Source organism: Neofelis nebulosa, chromosome 4 (assembly GCF_028018385.1).
Source record: "Neofelis nebulosa isolate mNeoNeb1 chromosome 4, mNeoNeb1.pri, whole genome shotgun sequence".
Classification (NCBI taxonomy): domain Eukaryota; kingdom Metazoa; phylum Chordata; class Mammalia; order Carnivora; family Felidae; genus Neofelis; species Neofelis nebulosa.
Window position 1 is genome coordinate 48,849,159 of NC_080785.1, and position 23,186 is coordinate 48,872,344.

Genomic DNA, 23,186 nt, shown 5'->3' on the forward strand with positions numbered 1-23,186 from the left:
GGTGGTTAGGGTGGATGGGGTAAGACAATTGTTATAGCCTCCATTTTCCGATGAGAAAACCAAGGTTAAGAGAAAGGCTGTAGCCAGGGACGGAGAATAGAGAAGGAAGAGAGAACTGGTCCTCCCGTGTGTTCTCTCTCCCCAGCTGCTGTGTGTTCCTATGGGGTAGCCATCTCAAAGTCAAGGGAGAGTCCTTTAAATCCACAGAAGCCAGCCAAGCAGGAGGTTCTCAGCAGTTTAGCCTCAACTGCCACACATAAAACACAACAAATGGTTTAAGGTAATTGCCGAAGTCTTCCTACCCAGGACTATCCTTCACCTGTTTTACCTGTATTCCTTTATTTGGTGATACTACTTAGTTCTTGAAGTTCTCGACAGCCCTCAAGAGGCTATAGAACCAGAAAAGTCACTTTTCTAGGTCAACTGCTTTGAATCATGCAATCAATCATAGGCACAATATTTTATTAGTAAGTAGAGCACCTGGGCTAACCACTGTCTGCATTAGAGGAAAATAAAATAAAATCTGAATAAAAGAAAAAAGAAGCGATGCCACATGCTATCTCCCCTACTCCCTTTGATCTCTGGTTATCCTCTGCAAAATTTTTGCCTTCAACAAATGAATGGCCTACTCGCTATGGGCCAGGCATTGTGCTAACAGCTCTATACGCAATTTCATTAAATCCTCAGATCAGCCCTGTAGGACTGTCCTCTTTCCACATATGAGAAGGCTAAGGCTTAGAGAGGTTAATTAATATGGCAAAGGTCACACAGCTAATGAGTGGTTGAGCTGGAATTCAAATCCCTACCAGTTTAGTCCTAAAGCCTCACGGTGCCCTTAATCAGACATTGTACTGAGCACATGGGCAGCTTCATCATAATATCAACATAAGCATTTCAGGACTGTTGTACAAATTAAAGACATGACGTATGTGAAAAGTGCTAGGCAAACCATGAAACCCTGCAAAAGCTTACAGTGATTATTTCTCATGGTTTTCCACAGGGCTAGCTCTACTGTCCTTGGTGGCCAAGTCTATATTAATCCCATAATTCATCCTTAATCCACCAAAGTCTTGCTTGCCTGGTTTTCAGCATAGCCAAAGGGAAACCGAAAACACATCTTTTGTTAGCAAGGCTTAACACCTGCTGCGGAAGGGTGGTGCATCATCAGAGAACAGATTCATCTACAAAAGACTTAGATTAATTTGGACATTGTTTCCCTACATAAACTAGGCACAAGGAGGCAAGCAACCCAGGGAAGGATAATCATGCTGGGAGCAGAAGCACTTGTTATAAATAATTACCAAGTAATTAGCCACAACTTCCCTGAGTCTGTAGCCTGCGGCCAGTCTTTGGAGGTGGCCCTTCCTTACCAAGTGCAAGGAGACTGATGCGCTTCTGTAAATTTCTCAGGACACTCATCTGTGTCTTACAGGGGGATCACCGCCATCTGGGGCTACTTCTCAAGGCTACGGCCAAGGTGCAGCACAGCTGTGAGGTCATTTCAGCTGCACCCCCTAGCCCTCCTTTTTAATAGCACAATGACATTTTTGCGAGTCTGTGAATGTGACACGTCTGACTTCTTTTCTTAAGCAGCGTGGTTTATGGTTTATTGGACAAGTTAATACACCGCGTGGGCCGTGACATTCTTCTTCCTGGTGTGCCTCTGAGCTGTGTTTCCAAAGCCGTGAGGTGTCCGTTGAAGATATGTAACAACACTTAAAAGGAACAACGGCAGAAGCCTTGACAACTGCGGGGAGAGACACAGACATTTCCAAGAGGGGCATGGTTGTCTACAAGATTAATCAATTCCCCTTGTTTTCATTACAGGTCCACATTTATCTTGGAGGCAGCAGCTATTAATGTGAAATTAAAGCTCCGAAGCTAGACAACTGCAATTGTATTTACCTGCCAGAGATGTGTAAATGGGCTCTTCTCTGGGTCTTCGTAATTGGAATATAAGGAACACCGCAGTGCTCTGGCCAGAGGTCAGGGAGGGGCACGCCTTTCTGTGGTGTCCTGATACAATGAAAACCAGTGGGGGAGAGAATACGATTCATTATCTTGGGTGAGACAGTTGAAAAGAATGAGTTATAAGCCTGCGTCACCATAATTATTATTGCTATAGGTACCATTTATCGAGCCCATTCTATATGACAAGTACTTACATACGCTATCTCACTCCACCCTCTCAAAAACACTGAGGTAGCTAATATTATTTTTGCCATGTAGGGATGAGAGAACTGAGACGAAGTCACTTGCGTGAGGTCACCAGATGGCAGGTTCTAAATTTGAACCTGGGTCCAACTCATGTGCCATCAGGGCCTAAGAAACCGGAGTCTCCTCAGAATATGCGGTTGGGGAGAACACAAGGGCTTGGGGGAACCCTGAAATCACCTGGTCTGATCAACCTGCCAATTTTATTATTATTATTTTTTTTAATGATTTTAAGTTCAAAACGAAGACATTTATTTTATTTTTTTAAGATTTTACTTTTTAAATAATATCTACATCCAATGTGGGGCTTGAACTCACAACCCCAAGATCAAGAGTCACATGCTCTACCAACTGAGCCAGTCAGATGCCCCAACCTGACAATTTTACTTATTATTTTTAATGTTCATTTATTTTTGAGAGAGACAGAGAGACAGAGCGTGAGCAGTGGAGAGATAGAGAGACAGGGAGACACAGAATCCAAAGAAGGCTCCAGGCTCTGAGCTGTCAGCACAGAGCCTGATGCGAGGCTTGAACCCACGAACCGTGAGATCATGACCTGAGCCGAAGTCAGACGCTTAACCGACTGAGCCACCCAGGTGCCCCAATCAACCTGACAATTTTAAATCTCTGCTTTCAGAAAAGACAATCAGAGAAGAAGGTTTAACCAATTTCTTTGTAAAGCCATTCTTTTGCCCACTTTTGAGTACTCAATACAAGGGCTAAAAATATTATTTTCAGCAGTTTGATTCTCCTCTGCAAGTTACATATTTTGATTCTTCAATTGTTAAGCTGATTACAATTATGGTCATTTGGGGAGAAATGTACAGAAACACTCCTCAAAGGATAAGAAGGGGTGCCTGGGTGGCTCAGTTGGTTGAGTATCTGACTTCGGCTCAGGTCATGATCTCGCAGTCCGTGGGTTCGAGCCCCGCATCGGGCTCTGTGCTGGCAGCTCGGAGCCTGGAGCCTGCTTCAGATTCTGTGTCTCCCTCTCTCTCTGCTCCTCCCCCACTCATGCTCTGTCTGTCTGTCTCTCTGTCAAAAATAAATAAACATTAACAAAAAAAAAAGATAAGAAGCATTGGGCCAATTATGCCAAGATATGCTAGTGAGTAGTGAAGAGAAGGAATACACTTGTCTCTAAGGAAAGACATGCACTAAAATCATCTCTGCCATGCTGCTGATAACTGTACCTGCACAGCCTGCACAGATGATCTCCTCTGTTGCAGGGCGGCTTCCGAACAGAATCTGTGCATAGATTCACCAGACGTGACACTCCGCTGAAGAATGGATATCAAGAAAGACAGGGTAGGTACTATTTAAGGAAAATATACAGACTCATCCATTTTGCCCATCCCAGGTTTAGCTGTGCTCATATCCTCAGTTCATCTAAATACCTCTCACCGTTGTACCCTCCTTTCCATAGGGATTCTAGTGGGTTGAATGGTGTTCTCTTCAAAATGTATGCCCACCCAGAACCTCAGACCGTGACCTTATTTCGAAAGAGGGTCTTTGCAGATGAGGTAAATCCCTAAATCCAATGACTGGTGTCCTTATAAGAAAAGGAGAGGACATGCAGAAACACAGAGAAAAAGCCACATAATGATGGAGGCAGATATTGGAGAGATGCAGGTTCCAGGTAAGGAGCATCAAGGATTTCTGGGAGCTGGAAGAGGAAGGAGATTTTCCCCCACGGCAAATTTTCCCCACGTCTGGAGGGAGAGCAGTCAGGCCAGAAGCTTAATTTCAGACTTCTCCCGCACTGTGAGAGAATAAATGTGTATTGTTTTAAGCCACCCAGTTTGTGATAATTTGTTATGGCGGTTCTAGGAAACTCATACAGGGACTACCACACACAGTTTGGCCCCAGGGCTCATCATCTTTTACAGGGATCATTTGTACTATTCTCTCCCAACTCGTCTGGTCCCGTGGCTGTCACCTCCATCCAAATCCCCATCCTGCAATGTACTTTACTTTGCCAACAGAGTTCTCTTCTTTATACTTGGATAACCTTCCAAAGACCCTCTGACTCAGTAATTGTGCTTTCCAGATTTCTTTCCTAAGGAAATGATTAGATGCACATAATTATTTATATGAGACTATTTCTTAGTGAATTAATAATAAGGAAAAATTGGAAACAACTCAAATGACCAAATGTTGGAAACGGTTGAATAAATTATGGTAGATTCATATGATTGAACATTATACAGCCACTGATATTATGTTTTTGAATTAACGGCATGTGAAAATAATTGGGATGTAATGCTAACTGCTAAAAGCACGATAAATAACACCATATAATACGATTCCAATTTTGTTTTAAACATGCTTGCATAGATAAAAGATTAGACAAAAATAACATCATTTGGTTATCTCTAAGGAGTCACAACAAAATTTTATATGATCTTTTTGTATATCCTCATATTTCTATAATGATCATGTATTATGCTCATAATAAGAAAATAAGCAATACATCTTAATCAAAATTTAGACTTCCAGTGCAGTGGCTTTCAAGCTATTTTGATGATATCTCATATAATAAATAAAGCTTGCATTATGACTATTGTAGGCTGAATACTCCCCAAACATGTCCATGCCCCAAACCCCAGAACCTATGAATATATTACTTGCATGGCAAGATGGACTTTGCAAATGTGACTAAGTTAAGGATTTTGAGATGAGAAGATTATCCTGGATTATCTGGTGGGGCAAATGTGGTTACAACCATCTTTATAAGAGAGAACCAGGAAAATCAGAATGAGTAGGAGATACGAGGACAGAAGCAAGAGGCTGGAGTGATGTAAGTAAGCGGCCAGGAGACAAAGAATGTGGGCAGCTTCTAGAAGACGAAAAAGATAGGGAAGGGAATCAGATTCTTCCCCGAAGCCTCCAGAAGGAATGCAGTCCCGCTGCCACCTTGATTTTAGACTTCTGACTTCAGAACCATAAGGGAATAAATGTGTTGTTTTCAGCCACTAATTCTGTGGTAATTTGTTGTGCTACCAAAAGGAAACTAATACAATGACCTAACACACACACACACACACACACACACACACACACACACATGCACCCGAAAAAGAAAGTTTCACAAAGCATGACTTACTCTATTTTCTTTCCTATTTTCCTGGATTGAATTGTGTCCTCCAAAAAAGATACATTGAGGTCCTCACCCCCCCTCCTTCCCATACCTCAGAATGTAGCCTTATTTGGAGATAGGGTCTTCACAGAGGTAATGAAATTAAAATAAGGTCATTAGGGTGGGTCCTAATCCAATATGATGGTGTCCTTATATAAGGGGGAAGTTGGGACACAGAGAAAGACACACATAAGAGAAAGATAATGTAAAGAGACATAGGAGGACATCCCTGAAGACGGATGAAGAGATGCCTCTGGCAGGAATTATTCTGCCATAAATCCCGGTGCTATTAAAAGCTGGAAGAGAGAAGAAAAATCCTTCCCCTACAGGTTTCAGAGGGGTCATGGCCCTGCAGACACCTTTGCTCAGACTTCCAGTCCTCAGAACCATGAGACGATAAATTTCCATTCTTTATAACCATGCAGTTATTTAGTACTTTGCTATAGCAGCCCGAGGAAACTAATAAACCCATTCTATTCTATTCTAACCTATTTCGTTACGTTGATTTCATTAAGAAAGTTGCCTCAAATATGAATGACATCAGTCTTTGTAGATCGACATTCAAGCTTTTCCCACTCTGATTTCCTTCTGTCTGTTTTAGCCAACTGCTGACCCATCCCGAATACATTCAGTATTTGACCCTGAACAGTCAATCATTCCCAGAACACAGCATCGATTCACACATGGTACCCTCTCCCCACAATGTCCATTCATTGTTCATGCCCAGCTTCACTGCACCTCCTCAGGAATGATATCCCTGGCCCCTTAGGCAGAGTCACTTGGTCCCTGTTCTCTGCACCTACAATGCTCTTCAGAGGCCCCAATTACAGCCCTTATCATACTGTATTATGGGATCAATTTAACTGGTTCCTCCCTCCAACTAAACTTCGAGTTTATTAAAAAAGACCACTTCTTTATTCCCCTCCCCCCTTTTTGTTTAATCTAAGCTTCGGTACCTAGTACAAAACCTTACACACCACAGATACGGGGTGCTTCAAATATGTTAGTGCAGTTTTAAACTTTAATAGCTTCAGAAGTATAAATGCCACAAACTTACAAAACTGTCATTTGGAAGTTTACTTCTTTTGACTCTATTATTTGGCTTTTAATCATTTTAATAGGTGTCATTTTTTCCCCCTTTGAATCAACGTATGCCATTTTTCACTCGGGGGAACTGAAACAAAAATTAAAACCAAAAAAAAAAAAAACAACCCGTGTTACTCAAAATTCACAAAACTAAATAAGTGTAAAATACATTTAAACTTTGAAATGATGTTTTTGTAAGTTGTAGCAATTTATACCTCTGAAGTCGTTAAAACTCCAGTAACACTTTGGCGACACCCTGATTTTGAATAACTATGCTTGAGTGTGATTCATTTTTCTATTTACCGTAAAATTCAGCTTGGTTTTCATTTAAGTGGTTCCGTTTTGGGCAAAGGTATTCCTTGGCCAGTAGCTGTCCTTATATCCTAAGCCCCACAGTTTAGAAGGCCCCCTTCTGGCCCTCGACTGGCTGTACTTCTCCACATAGAGTGAGGCGTCCATGGGATTAAGTCCACTGTGTGTCTCCTACCCCAAATCCATACCTCCCCAAACCTCTGGAATCCTTCAGTTCTCCTCTACGTGACCTCTCACTCTCCAGGAGCCACACTGGCTTCTTGGCCTGGTGGTCCCAAGGCAGCAGCCTCAGAGCAGAAGCTGCAAGGTGCTTCGATTTCTGAGAAGCAAACAGCATTTGCCCACCTTCTAATGGCCAAAACTAGGCACAAAGCCAGCCCCGATTAAATGGGATGATGGAAAACAGACTCCACCTCCTGATGGGAAGAAGGGCCACATCACCTCACAAAGGAGTGTGGTGGCTTTGTTTGGTGCAAGTGAAATAAGTCAGTCAGAGAAAGATGTCATACGTTTCACTCATATGTTGAATTTGAGAAACTTAACAGAAGACCATGGGATAAGGGAAGGAAAAATAAGTTCCAGGGAGGGAGGTAAACCATGAGAGACTCTTAAATTCAGAGAACAGACTGAAGGTTGATGGCAGAGGTGTTGAGGGGGTGGGAAAAATGGGTGATGGGCGTCGAGGAGGGCACTTGTTGGGATGAGCACTGGGTGTTGTATGGAAGTGATAAATCACGGGACTCTACTCCCAAAGCCAAGACTATACTGTATATACTGTATGTTAGGTAACTTGATAATCAATCAATCAACCAATCAATCAATGGATCAGAACTAGTAGCTAAGTAGCAGAGCCAGAATTCAAAGCCAGGTGGCCTGCTGGGGTGCTCTAAATAACCATCTCTGAACCACAGGGCATTTGGGGATACTCTGATGTGGGAACGATGACATTCCTGTATTTTGTCTTACCTTGCTCTTGTAATCTCCTTACCGATTTAGTCTCTCTCTCTCTCTCTCTTCCCCCAGTGTCTGGCTCAGTGCCCAGTACCTGGGGCGGCATGGGTTAAAAATACCTACTGATGTCACTTACAGGAGATGTGACCCTGAACAGGATACCTGACTTCTCTTAAGTCTCCACTTCCTGCTTGCAAAATGGGGATAATCTTAGTACAGAACTCATCAGGTTGCCGTAAGATTCCGACCCCACACCGCAGAAAACCACCTGACTCCATGTTGGTGTTCTGAGAGCTCCTAGAATCAGTGTGACTGGAATGCGGATCACGGACGAATGCAAGTGGACTTTTTAAACAGTGGCAGTAAAACACCACTTGGTTTCCAGATGCAAGCACGAGGCTTGCAAGCACCGGGATTGCAAGCACCAGGGTGGGGAATAATTTCTAAATACAGTGTTTGAATTCTGATAGCAGCTTTAAAATAGTAGGCGGGAAAATCAAAACACACAAAGAAGAAACACACCAGAGTTGCACCGCAGCCGACCTTTCTCTGTTACCTTTCCGGATTCCACTCTGGGGGTGCTTGCTTCTTCCAGGATGGAGAGCTCCCCGGGTGCCGCCAGGTCGCGGAGGCCGGGGGAGGTGGGAGGGGGTGGGGACCTACCTTTGGCGCCAAAGTTCTAGATCACGTGGGCCGCCGAGAGAAGAGCCCAGCAGCTGGCGTCCCGCAAGGTAGTCGTGACTGCAGGGGCGAGGGGCGGGGTGCCTCACTTCTCCCCGCCTCCGCACCGCTGCGGGGGACCTGCTGGCTCTGGTGAGTGTGGCGCGGTGCAGCGGGTCCTCGCAGTGTCCCAGGGACTCAGGGAGCGCAGGGCAGGTATCTCAGGAGCCCTGTGCTCAAGAAGGGAGGTAGCATCATCTTGGCCGGCTTGGAGTTTCCGGAGTTTCCAGGTTGGGGAACTGGAGATGCCTTGCACTTGGCTCTGGGTGCGCCCGGCCCCCAGGGAACATTCCAGAAAGCCCCTGGCACCACCGAGGCCTTTGCACGCAGGCCTCTTCCAGGCCAGGAAACCTCCCAGTTGAGGAGCCTCCCAGGGACGCGCGAAGGTGTGGGACACTCTTGGCGCAAAGTGGGGGAACATCCTTGCCTCCCTCAAGACGTCTCTTTGGGATGTTTTGATTTCGTGGGTGCTTTGGAAGAGGGAAATGCCTTTGATCTGAGCACCCCACAAAAGGAGATTTAGCCTGATAGAGGGAAGGAAAGCAGGGGAAAGACATGGACTATAGGATTAGGAGAAACCAGGGGCATAGGACAGCTGGACGAGCTCCTGGCCAAGTGCATTCAGTACTTGCAGGGAAGTTCCTAGAAGCCAGTGGGAAGCATCCAGTACCTTTGAGGACAGCTTCGCTTCATGGGAAAAAATAGGCTTTGGTAAATTTTGGATTTAATCCCACCGATGCGTTTTGTTAGTTGGTGACCTTGAGCAAAGGTTTTAAGTTTATTAAGCCTCAGTCTCCCCATTTTAAAGACACTTATTTTTTTCTCCTCCACTTAAATGTACAACTAACTTTTTACTATTTTGGGTGTGAGATGAGTAAAAGGAGATATAAAGAAGAAAAAAAAACCCCATCTAACTAGAATGTATTTTGCTAACTTGAAAAATAACTTTTAAGAAAGAAAGTTGTTCCAAATAGGAACTTTTACACTTTTGGTAAAGTGGATCACGCTGGCTTTGTTGGCATGTGAAAGTCTGTACAGTTGTCAAGACCCTTTGGCTGATGGGGCTTTCTAGATTTGTACTCCAGGTTAATCTAAGTCCAGTGGAAACCCTTTGTATTGTAATGAAAGTGTTCTTAGCAAGAAGCTGTACTTTTTTTTTTTTTTTTGGAGGGGCAAAATTGGTCTCACAATATATATGAGTCCATCTTATAAACCAGTTTATAGTGGGGGGTTCTCCTGAGCTGACTTTATAGTCCGAGAAATAAGTGGGTTTTGACTGACAGGTACTTCAAATGACTTAGAAGAGTTATCTGGAAAGTCCGCAGGGCTTACCAGTTCACTCCCCTTGAGAAAAGAAAAACAAGAAGCAAACAGCATGACAGAATTTGCTAATGACTTTGTTTTTGTTTCGGAGGGCATATGATTTGTCAGAGGGAAGACTGAGTGTTGAATACCACCCTGGTATGCACCGAATCAAGATAGTAAGAGGAGAGCTTAGTTACTGTCTCAGATAACATCGGATACTCCTTTATTAGCACCAAAATTCCCAAAGTAATGGCCCATTCTTAATAAGAAGTATAGTTCATTTTTTAAAAGTTTAATGATTTATTTTGAGAGTGTGTGTGTGTGTGCACGAGCAAGGGAAGGACAGAGGAGAGAGAGGGAGAGAGAGAATCCCAGACAGGCTTCACTCTGTCAGCGTAGAGCCCAACACAGTGCTCACACCCACCAACCGTGAGATCAGGACCTGAGCTGAAAACAAGAGTCAGACGCTTACCTGACTGAGCCGCCTAGGTGCCCCAAATGTAAGTTCATTTTAAAGAGCAAACGTGATTATTTCAGTTTAGCATTCCCAGGGGTTTAATAATGTGGGGTTTTCATGGACAGAACTAAGAACATTTAAAAGAACTGATGTAGGGAGGTTTCTCATAATTAGGAAGGTACTTTTGGAAAAATGACTCATTAATATCTATATAGACTTGGGAGAGGGTAAGCTGGACAGAATGCTGAAAACTGTACCTTCTTGGCCAGAACCAGGAATGGAGTTTAAACTTTTATGCTATATATTTGCAAGTTCAGAGATTTAAGCCATAATGGATTGAATTCATCAGGACAGTGATCAAGTACTTTGTCATAAGGCCCAAATGCTAAGCGTAACTGAACTGAACCCAGATTACTGAGATTCCTCTCCCTTGGAGATACTGCAGGTTATAGCATTGTATGTGAAACCACATGCTTTTCTTTCATTGCTTTAAACCAGAACCTGGGGAGTAAGATAAGGAGGGGAGGGGATAACTTTTTAGGTTCTTAGATCTATTGGCCTGAAAAAGCAAATTCTTAGCATATTTCCAATATCCTTGGGTCTTATCTCTTAACCTTTTCTCCATAGTCCGATTCTAATCAGTGGCTGCTTTCAAATTATTGGGGTTATTTCCAGGCCAAAAGATGTATGTAGGTATCCTGGACCTTTCCCTTTGGGGATTCAATATCCTATTACTTATCTTTCAAAAAGATGCCTAGACGTATCTTTGTGTAATTATATGGTTTGATTCTCCTTTTTCTCTCTCCGCAATCCATTCTGTTCACAGTTTAACGACTTTACTTGTCCCAGGACATGTGTGAAGACCTTTAACTTAGCTCTCAGACTTTAGGTCCTCTCCACTCCAGCCTAACACTGATGCTAGAATGAGCTTTTTTTTTTTTTTTTTTTTAAAGTAGACTCCGCACCCAGTGCGGAGCTCAATGTGGGGCTCAACTCGGAACTCAAACTCACAACCCTGAGGTCAAGACCTGAGCCTAGATCTAGAATTGGATGCTCAACCAACTGAGCCACCCAGGTGCCCCTAGAATGAGCTTTCTAAAGCACAAGACATTCCCCTCCTTAAATGCCTTCAATGGCTCCTGACTGCAGCCAGGATGAAGTATAAACTTCCTGCCATGAAATTCAGTGTCCTCCATGTGACTCCCAACGTAACCGCGCAGACCAAAGTCACCTGACCCCTTCACAAACTCTGCTCCGGTTAAATCAAACCCTTCCTTGTTCCCTAACGTTACTCTGGCTTTTACGTCTTTACAGGTAAGCATAGCTCCAGGCAAATAGAAGGCACTAAATCAATACCAGTTGAATGACAACAGAATTTAGGTAAGGTACACCTACCTAAAGTTGTAAAATTGTTTCAGCTTTTCTGAAAAATTTCATAATCAAACATTGTATATTCAGGAATTGTGGCAGATGCTTGCTTTCTTGTCACAGAATAATATACAGAGCCCTCAGCTGCCCGCTTAGGTTCTACCTTTATGGTCTCTTCCCTCTCGATTTTATGGTTTCTCTAACTTCATTTATAAGGACACAAAATTAGTTTTATTTGCTTACCTGCAGCAAAGGAGAACATATCACGAAGAGGTTGGGATAGAGGGAGAGGCTTCTGAAAGGTTTGACCTTGGGCCAAGTGAGGCAAGGGAGGGATCAGGGAAGCGGGGGTGGGAGGCATTCAAGGCAGTTCAGCAAATGACTGTCTCAGAGGTCTTGGTTCAGGAGGTGGAGGAATAAAGTGGGGCTGGGGACACATGGCTAAGAGAGCAGTAACTACCCAGAAGAAAGGATTGACAGTCATTTTACAGCTGCAGTATGGCCTTGGGCATGTAGAAACATTGTCACTGTTGTGTTGGGAGCATCGTAATGTGATTACCAGCAGGGCTGATTTTCAATTTCTCAGGGGTCTGATTTTCCACTCATCCCTACACACACACACACACACACACACACACGCACATTAATGCACTAATGCTAGTTAAATTCATGGCAGAATCAAGTAGTGAGAGATCTTAGTTAATGACACCACCATCTGCCCAGCCATTTAAGTCAGATCTGGGAATCATCCTAGATTCTGTTCTATTTCAACATATAATATTTCATCTCTCCCAAGGTCCTGCTAATTTTACCTTCTAATTATTTTTAAGTCGGCCCTGTCCACACTATTACCACTGCCCTTACCTGTTTAGGCTCCATCATCTTAACTCTGGATTACAGTAAAGTGTATTCACTTGTATCTGTGCCTTCTGTCTTTTCATTTAAATCCATCCTCTCACTGTGGCCATAATATTCTTTTCAAAATGTAGAGCCCTCCGTACCTGGTCACTGGAAGACGGAGGCTCTGAACACATCTTCAAGGCTGTCTGCAATTGCTCTCTATTGACTTCTCCTCCATCCTGCTGTTTACCCACTTCCTACTTTATGCTGAGATCTTGCCTATGTGTTCATTATCTATTGCCATGCAATATAGTTTGAAAAGGTGTAAAACCCTTGGCCCAACAAAATAAGAAAGACAAACGCAAATGAAGAGTGTGGGGAAATTCACCAGACTCGGAGTTAAGGTCAGGGTCAGGAATCAGCGTGGAGATTTACAATGGTCCAGGCAACTCATGTTAAGGACCTAGATTAAGACATGGGAGTAGCACTGATGAGGAGAGGGCAAATTTGAAAAACAGCTAAGGGATTCAGTTGGTGATTGATTGGCTATGAGAAGGCAGTGAGGAGACAGATAAATCCAGAAAGAAGCTGGGGTTTCTAGCTTCAGTGCTTTGAGAGTATTTTTTTCTTTTCTTTCCATTTTTTTTTTTTTTTTTTTTTTTAAAAATAGATAGAATTGGCTCTGGGGCACCTGGGTGGCTCAGTCAGTTGAGCAACCAAGTCTTGATTTTGGTTCAGGTCATGATCTCACAGTTCATGAGTTTGAGCCCCACGTTGGGCTCTGTCCTGACAGTGCAGAACCTGCTTGGGATTCTCTCTCTCCCTCTCTCTCTGCCCCTCTGCCCCCCCAAATAAATAAATAAACCTAAACAATTTTTTTTAAAGATCTAATTGGCTTTATTAAGTTGTGAATTGGTTAGCATTCCATCTAGAAAGTGGAGGGGATTTCTGAGAAGTTGTAAAAAGAAAGTTATTAGCAAAAGAAAAGGATCTTTCACCTTTCTTGTAGGGGGGACCGCAAGGGGTCTTATCATGCAGATGACCTCATCTTCCCAAGGGGGACAGAGAGGGCCCCTCCCATGTGGCAGACTCACAGGTACTCATCAGAAAATACCTGACTGACTGGTTAAGACTGCGTTTCTGGGGGAGGTTGGAACTGAAGTGAGACTATGTATTAAGCCTTGGTTTGGGGACTTGGCCTAAGTGAAGCCCTTGTGGGCCTGTAGTTTTCTTTTTAACAATCCCCCCCTTTTGATCAGACTTTCAGCTTAACTGATGTATATGGTTAAAATGTAAGACATTAGCACATTGAAAGTACTTCTAACCAAGACAGAAAAATCAGGAAGTAGGGACATGTTTAGAGAAGATACTAAGTGTAGTTTTTGAGTTCTTAATGATTTCTGTCCACATAGTTCATGTATGTAGGTGAAAAAAACAACCAAAACACTGGTCTTACTGTTCCAAACTGCACTGGTGGACTGGTGGCTCTTCAGGCATAGCTGTCCTCCTGGGTTTTCTCTTCTGCATTAGCTCCCCTACGAGTGAGACCTTACATCTTTCTCTTTCTTGGTTTTCTTCCTTCTTTCGGTGGAACCCATCTACCAGTAGCTTCCTGAGTAGTGGTATGTTAAGAATCAATTTTTGGAAACCTTATATCCACCTGAAGATTTTCTTAATTTATCCTTATGTTTGTATGATAGTTTGGCTGAGTGTGCAGTCCTAATGTGAAGATCATTTTCCTCTTCGTATTTTGGAGGCACGTTTCCCCAGCATCTTTTTTTTTTTTTTTTAAATTTTTTTTTTTTTCAACGTTTTTTATTTATTTTTGGGACAGAGAGAGACAGAGCATGAACGGGGGAGGGGCAGAGAGAGAGAGAGACACAGAATTGGAAACAGGCTCCAGCCTCCGAGCCATCAGCCCAGAGCCTGACGCGGGGCTCGAACTCACAGACCGCGAGATCGTGACCTGGCTGAAGTCGGATGCTTAACCGACTGCGCCACCCAGGCGCCCCTCCCCAGCATCTTTTAGCTGCCATTGAAAAGCTCAGTGCCATCTTGGTTCCTGGTTCTCTGTTGTGATATCTTTCTCTCTCTCTGGAAGCTTAATGACAGCCTCTTTATTTCTGGAGTGTGTTCTGTGTCTTCTCATTCTTTGATCCAGGAACTTGGTGGGTCCCTTTATATCTGGGAGGCATGTCTATATCTCTGCTAAATATTTTTGTGTTATCTCTTCCATAATTTCCTCCCCTGAATTGTGTCTTACTTCTTTTTCTGGAACTCCCATTAGTCGGCTTTTGGTCTTCCAGAACCAATCTCTTAATTATCTTTTTTTTCCTCCTATTTTTAACCCCCTTTTCTCTTTTAGTGGTATTTTCTAGGAGACTTATGTGTCTTTATTGTCCCACTCTTTCATCAAAATCTTAAAATTGCTACCACCTTTTTGGTTTTCAGGAACATGTTCTTGTCCTTCATTTCTTTTTAAGGCAGTATTCTGTTATTTAATGAATGGAAGATCTTCTCTTATCTTCTTAAAGATGTATATGTGTATAGAAAGATAGATGTATATATATATACATCTATTTATCTATATATATATTGAAGCATTATTCATTCTACTCTTTGTGTTTTTGTTTCTTGTAGTTTGTTTTTCCTTCAAGTAATTTCTTTTGCTTTTTCTTTCAAAGCAAAGTCTTTCTTCCTATTTCCAGTGCTTCTTTGATTCTAGTTTCATATTAAGTGGGAGAAACCAAGTTGTTGGTTGGAAGCTCTGTTGTGTTGAAGGGATTTGTCAGCTGTCCACTGGCTCCTTGGTATTGATTGATGAGGTCCAGGAGATTTTATTGGAGGACATGTTAGTATGTGTGTGTGTGTGTGTGTGTGTGTGTGTGTGTGTGTGTATTTTTCAGTGGATTCAGGTATTCCAGAGAAGAATCCTTTAGTCTCCTAAATAGAGTGAGGGATAGAGGCATATAGTGCTGGCTGCCAGCTTTCTTAAAGATGAGTGTTTGAAGGACCAGAGGCATATCAGTGTGTAGATTTTCTCTTATTTTTCAATTGGATACCTCTTTCCCAGCTTTGACTGTATTTCATATTCTCAAATCTGGAGTTTCTATGGTTTAATTGCTCAAAGAATAAATCTCAAAGAACAAATAAATAAATAAATTCTGCAGCATGAGTCTCTTCCTCTGCAGGGGATCTGAGGCTCTACCCACTGTGACAGATTTTCATCTATCCTTCCGTTTTCAGCGCCACACCAACACCCCCCCCCCTTTGCCTTCTACAGAAGGCACCTACCCTTTGCCTTTCTGTGGTTTTGTGACATGAATTAGCTTGTTTCTTATTGATATTCTGCTTTCTCTCTCTGCAGACTATCTGTTCACTTTCCATCTAACAGCTACAACAAAATTTTGATCAGCCATATTTGCTGTTTTCTTCAGCCATGGGATGTATGCCTTTAAAAAAAATGTCTTCACTTTCACTTTAGAGTGGTTTAATGAGGGAGCAGAAATAAACACATGTGCTCAATTCACTGTGCCTTCCCAGAAGGGTTAGGTTCCATTTTGACAAGTTGAGTTTAATATGCCCATGGGGCATCGGTTGAAAATGTTCAGCAGACAGCTGGGTGGGTGAGTCTGCAGCTTTGGAGAAGAGTGGTTATTTGAGTGGGGTCAATGGAAGGTCTACTTGGAGTGATGGGCCCACCCTGGAGAGAACGTGTGGAGGAAGATAAGCCATGGACCAAGGATAAACTCCTGGGAAACCTAACGTTTAGGGGCAAGGCAGAGGAAGAAGGAAACATGAAGAAAAATATTCTAGAAGATCCCTGAAACACACATCACAAAAGGCAAGGCCATGGCAAATTTACCAAGGTGGTAATGACAAATGTGTCAGAGAAAGCAACTGAGACAAAGACCTTTGAATTGGGCATATGGAGATCATTAATGCCTGGGGTCAGATGGTGTGGAAAAAAGTGAGAAAGCAGCAAGTAAGAGGGTGAAAATACGTTGTTGTTTTTTTGTCTTTGTTTTTTGGTTGTTGTGTTTTTTTTGTTGTTTTTCCTTCAGAAACTATAGGGGTAATTATAGAGGGTGTTTCCATGGCTCAAGGACCAGACGAACAAATCTGTGGGTTTTTTCTAGGGTGTCCACTTTGGATACTGTGCACATTTGATTTTAAAATACTTAATGAGGAGGTTTAGTTCTGTATTTATTTGTTCTTGCTATAGTCCATGACTTTGTTGCCCTTTGGTTACCTGTATGAAGGTATTTGGGCTGGTTTGAGTTTTAAAAATCATTTCAGCTGATCAATTCCCATACCTTTCCAGGGCTGGTGTGGGCAAGCCAGAGTGTATGTGACTTCAGATTCTGAATATGTGTGTGAAGCTCATACTGTTATGGATGCCTTGCTCCAATTATATATATGATAGAAAGTTCGCAGTGGGGTGTAGTGGGAAAAAAATTCCAGCCTGTTACACTTAGAAGAAAGTCCAACTTCCATTCTCCTGGGGTCTCTGAGGGAGCGCTCAGAATGGCAAACTCCTTTCCCTCACCTGAGTTCTGGAGAAATGGAGAAGACAAAAGAGCAAGGCAGGTGGAGAGTGAAATAGCATTTTTATTACCGAAACTGGGTTGGGTTGGAACTCTTAGTTCTGGGCAAATAAACCTCCTACTGCTGAAGCCCAGGGTTGAGCAGATTTGCCCAACAATTTACAAGTCCAGACCGGGTGCAGAGAGAAGAACACAGTTCCCTGTGAGGACATCGGGAGTTGAGCCCGGCATGCCCGGTTTACTACCCATATTTATCCATCAGATAAACCTTTCCACCTCTCGCCCTGCCGTCCTGGGAATGAACAAGAGGCGGGCACGAGGCCGGCCTCACCACTGGTGGAAGCCTCAGGGCTGGGGAGAACTGAGCCTCTGAAACACATATTGGCTTCAGCACCCCGAATGATCGGATACCTGGCCCCACTTTGTCCTTTCCCCTTCACTCGCCAGATTCCAGCCATACTAGTTTCTGACCTCCTGGCCTCCTGTTATAGGGCCCTTGTAATCACTGATCTCCAGCCAGGAACTCTCTTCTCCCCGGATCTTCACCCAGAAGTCACTCATGTCCTTCAGATCTGCTCACAGGTCACCTCCTCACAGGGGCGCTCCCTGACCATCTGATATAAAATAATACCACTCCTCCACCCATCACTCCCGAACCTTTTACCCTGCTTTCATTTTCTTTTCTTTTTTAAAAAATATTTATTTAAATTCAAGTTAGTTAACATACAGTGTGGTATTGGTTTCCGAAGCAGAACGCAGTGATTCATCACTTACGTAGAATACCCAGTGCTCGTCCCGACAAGTGCCCTCCTGAATGCCCATCGCCCATTTGCCCATCCCCTCCCACCTCCCCTCCAGCAACCCTCAGTTCGTTCTCTGTATTTAAGAGTCTCTTATGGTTTGTCTCCCGCCCTGCTTTTATCTTATTTTTCCTTCCCTTCCCCTACGTTCATCTGTTGTGCTTCTCAAATTGCGCATATGAGTGAAATCATATGTTTGTCTTTCTATGACTGACTTATTTTGCTCAGCCTAACACATTCTAGTTCCATCCGCGATGCTGCAAATGGCAAGATTTCATTCTTTTTGATCGCCAAGTAGTATTTCGTTGTATAGGTATATACCACATCTTCTTTATCCATTCATCAGTTGATGGACTTAATAGCTCCCTTTGTGCTCTTTCTCACCGTAAAGTAAGCTTTGTGAAGGCAGATGCTTTGTCCCTGGTTCTCTGTGCCTCCATTAGAGTCTAACACACAGTAGGAGCTAAAGATATGCAGTTTGAGCTGCACTGGTCCACTTGGATGCAGATTTTTTTTGATAAGTAAAGTAACATAAATGCGTTTTCCTTATGCTTTCCTTCGTATTTTCTTCTCTCTAGCTTTCCTTATAATAACACAATTTACAATACATACAACATGCAAAATACGTGTCACTTGACTGTTGGTGTTATTAGTGAGGCTTCCAGTCGACAGTAGGCTATCAGTCATTAGAGTATGGAGGGAGTCAATATTATGCGTGGGTTTTAAGCTGTGCAAGGGTCACACTCATGACCTTCATGGTGTTCAAGGGTCAACTGTATGTCTTTGTTGAATGAGTGGATGGCCCCGTGAACTTGGGAGTCTGCCTCAGCTCTGCTACTGACTGATGGCTTTATCAACGTGGGTCTCTGTTGAAGAGCCACTGACTCCTTTGAAGACCGAATGAAACGACGTGTGGAAAAGAGATGAGAAAAATACTAGACTCAACTAAGGGAGTATTACATGGCGGTTATTCTCTATAATAATCGTCTCTCTTTTGGAATCAGGGAGGAGTTTCTTGCCACCTCAGGGAGTGCTGGTGAAGGTGACGACATTGCAGAATGTCCCAGGACCATCATCACATAAAATATTCTCATCCAACGTGTCTTACCTTGTATTTGCCACGCTGTGTATCTTAAGTTTTTAGTTGAGAAATTTAGTCACAGTAGGTAGCAAAAAGGAGACTGATTCTAAGAGGAATAGGTCTAATTTACATCAGAAAAATAAAGAATTTATCATTGGAAGACAGTGCTTTAGCCATGAGTCCTAAAGGACTGAGGGCTTCAGCCACCACTACAAAATTACTTTCAAAACTGAGGGAAGCATTTCTTCTTCCATTTTTTCTTCGCAGATAAACATGCCCTTAAATCACTTGCAATTTTAACACCTATAAGTTTTATAAATGCCGAGATAATCCAGTTTACCCAGAATTCTGCTTTCGTCAAAAGCTACACTGAAGCAGGTTTTCTTATATTGTGTGGTTTACCCAGTGACATATGGAAAATACATGGACTTTGAGATCACTTAGATCTGGCTTCAAATTCCAGCTTTCCTGTTTGATAATAGCTAAGTGGGGGCTTGAAAAATTATTCAACCTAGTACTTAGTGTCCCATCTGGGTATGTCTTATGTAAACCTCTGGATTCAGGGCCTTTCTAAGAATAGTGTCACAGTCAAACACATGCTGCCCATTAATAAGTGAGAAAGGCTCTGAGATGTTCCGGAACCAGGAAGCCTATTTAAGCTTGTTTAACCCAAACCTTCCCAAACTTTTTGTCCTTTTAAAATCTATTGATATTTTACTGAACTAGGATCCTATGGGAAACCCTGGCTTATAATAATGTCACACATATCTTAATAAGAAATCAATGTAGCTTCTCTTTCCCATTTTATTGTTGATGACTCACATTTTACCCCTCTCCATCACGACTCCTTCCACAGTGTTCCCAGCCTCCAGTGGGATATTGGTCTCACTATCCACGTACTAGTTTCTTAGGGCTTCTATAAAAAAAAATACCACAAATTGTGGGGCTTACACCATCAGAATTTATTGTTTCATACAGACGTCCAAAATCAGTCTGGGGCCATGTTCTCTCTGAAACTTGTAGAAGGGGAGGGGAAGGGGTGACCCTTCCCTGACTCTTGCTTTTGGTGTTTGCCGGCAAAAGCCTTGGTGATTCTTGGCTTGTGGATGCATCACTCCAGTCTCTGCCCCCACCCCACTGTCACATAGCTGTCTTCTCTGGCTTATTTATTTATTTATTTATTTGCATGGCACTCTCCTCTCTGGGTTTCTCTGCTAAACATCAGTTACACTGCATTAAAATCTACCCCTAATCCGGTATGACCTCATTCTAATTTAACTGATTACATCTGCAAAGACGCTTTTTTCTCTTTTTTTTTTTTTTTTAACGTTTATTTATTTTTGAGACCGAGAGAGACAGAGCATGAACAGGGGAGGGGCAGAGAGAGAGGGAGACACAGAATCTGAAGCAGGCTCCAGGCTCTGAGCCGTCAGCACAGAGCCCGACGCGGGGCTCGAACTCACGGACCGCGAGATGGTGACCTGAGCCAAAGTCGGCCGCCCAACCGACTGAGCCACCCAGGCGCCCCAAAGACGCTTTTTTCAAATAGGGTCACATTCTGAGGTGCTGGGGGTTAGCACTTCAACATATCTTTTGGGGGAACAAAATTCAACCTGTAACAATCCATGAAATTGCTCTGGGCAGAAGAGCTTAGGAGTCATCCTTGCTTCTTTTCTTTCCCTCGGCCACTTTATCTAGTCTATTCATAAATGGCAATGGATTTCCTTACAAAATGCAGCTCACATTTTTCACCACCGCCACTGCTACTCTCTGGCCCCAGCCTCTCCCATCTCTCCTGGGGTATTACATGAGCCTCCTAATTGGTATCCTGGTTCCATCCTTTTTCTCCTATCGTCCACTTGCTAGGTGGCAGCCAGAGTGATCATTTCACGTTTCGCAATTCTGATTAGACCATATTACTCCCTAATGTTAATGAATATGAATACGGCTAAAACTCTACATATTTTGGCCCTGACCGCCCTCTGAACTCATCACGTGCTTGCCACTTTCTCCTTCATTCACTGTACTCCCATCAGCAAACAACAAACAGACTTATTTGCACCTCAGGGCCTTTGCACTGTTTCCTCAAGGCTGGTTCCACCCAGAGATGTTTCCTAACCATAACTGAAGTGTTAGCCCAAACACTTTTCTGAGGTCATTTGGAGCAGGAAGGGCCTAAGATATAGATGTTCCTCTATCATGTTTTGTTGAATAAAGACCACAGAATGTGTTACATAATTTTTTTAAGATATTGCCCCCAAATAAAAAGGATTTCCTGATAAAAAATTGGTTGGTTTGGGAAATATTGGGCTAAGATTTAACAGATTTATTTACACCAGAAATTCTTAGCAACATAATAATTTTATTCTGCAGGGATATAATATGTCATATTTCCAAATTTACCTGAAAAGGGAGGAGGGACTCTGGCCCACATAGCACATCTTACGAGATGCTGGTGTTGTGACTGTAGAATAGTCTTTACCAACTAATTGGGATTGGCCTTAACTCCTTGATTTACCACTTAGTGGTGTGAACTTGGGCCAATAACTTAAATTCTCTAAGGATCAGTTTCTCATCTCTAAAACGGGACGATAATAGTACCTGGCCCCCAAAGGTGAGAAATAAAAATATAAAGCAATTAGCACATCTGCTTGTACATAGAGAATGTCCAACGATTGGTAGCTATGATTGGTATTGTTATGATGAGGCCGTTGATCATGAGGATGTCTTTCTATTTCAAAACTGTTATTAACATTTTGGGACATGTCTGCTTTCTTACTTGCCACCCCCACTCAAATTTTCCTTCTGGCTGGAGTGAGACTTCACGGTAAAGCTCCTTTCTATTGTGTCAGATATGATTTTCTCCTCTTCCTGATTCTTTTCATCCTCCACCTGCCACATAACTCAAATTTATCTTCCTTTCTTGTGAGTCCAAATGTATGATGGCAGAGATGGGAATGACTAAGTCATTAGCAAGAGGAGACGCTCCTGTCTGATGCCCTGGGGGTGGGGGTGGGGGTGGGGGTGGGGGTGGGGGTGGGGTGCTGTGAAAAGAAGATAGGCATGTTCTCAGTGCCCCCTCAACAGAAAGTTGCCTATCACCTCTCACCTTGCGTGTCGTGTGCTATGTCTTTTCTGGGAAAAGAGAGCTTCAAATATCAATTTTAGAAATTAAAATGATGTCTTGAGGAAAGTGAGGAGTGGATTGCTAAAAATAAAGGTTTATTTATAAAAAGGTTTGTTTATTTAGATAAAGGTTTGTTTGCTTATACACATAAACCATTTGTTTGCATGGAAATCCTTTAGCAAAAGAGCTAGATTGGGGATTTGGTTTGGTATTTAAGTTGAGGGTTGCACAATAACTCTTTGTTACAGGATTCAGGTGCTTTGGATATGCTTGAATAATCTTGAGATGTGCTTAAATCTTTTTAAAGTAGAGGGGCGTCTGAGTGGCTCAGTTGGTTAAGTCTCCAACTTTGGCTCAGGTCATGATCTCACTCGCGGTTTGTGAGTCTGAGCCCCCGTGTCGGTCTCCATGCTGATAGCTCAGAACCTGGAGCCTGCTCTCTCTCTGCCCCTGCCCAGCTCATGCTCTGTCTCTCTCTCTCTCTCCCACACATATAATAAACATTAAAAAAAAAAATCTTTTTAAAGTAGAGGAACCACTTTCTTGTATACCCTTTTTTTTACTACAGATTTCATGGAAATGTCTGTCACTAGGTGGCCTGTTTTATTAGTTTGTTTCAGGGAATGTTTTTATTATGTTGGGAGCCAGTTAAATAGGTAAGGGGAATCTAAACAGCTGGTCTATTGGAGCTATACCATTTATTTCCATCCTTTGATTAGAATAATCTACATATCAAAAGAGGGACGTGGGAAGGAGAGAAGAGAGTAGAGGGCTGCCTGACACATTTGCTTTCTTTGTCCTCATTCTGGAGTTTTTGTTTTTGACTCTTTTTCCATTGGTAGAACACACAGTTTCCAATGTTTTTTTTCAGGTTTCTTTTCTAGAAGCCTTGCATATCTGACCGTGTTAGTGGTTGCTTCCAAACACAGAGGAAAACTTGGCAGGATTTTTCCCTTTTGTCTCTTCTGCTGATCATTTCTTTTTTTTTTTTTTTCGTTTATTTATTTTTGGGTGAACATAAGCAGGGGAGGGGCAGAGAGAGGGGGACAGAGGATTCAAAGCAGGCTCTGCGCTGACAGGCTGACCACAGCAAGCCCAATGTGGGGCTTGAACTCATCAACCTCGAGATTACCACCTGAGCCAAAGTCGTATGCTCACCTGACTGAACCACCCAGGCGCCCCTTCTGCCAATCACTTCGATTGGAATTGGAGCGTGAGTTGATGGAAAGTAGTTTCCAG

The 23,186-nt window shown here is 42.9% G+C and overlaps 1 protein-coding gene across 1 annotated transcript in view; it reads left to right on the forward strand.

Annotated features, from left to right (window-relative positions):
- Positions 1–11,496: 11,496 nt before the first annotated feature.
- Positions 11,497–23,186, forward strand: part of CPVL (carboxypeptidase vitellogenic like) — a 131,204-nt gene continuing 119,514 nt past the window's right edge. The window contains exon 1 of the mRNA XM_058724732.1: positions 11,497–11,564. The gene's annotated coding sequence lies outside the window, so the exon portion shown is untranslated. The remainder of the gene's footprint in view (positions 11,565–23,186) is intronic.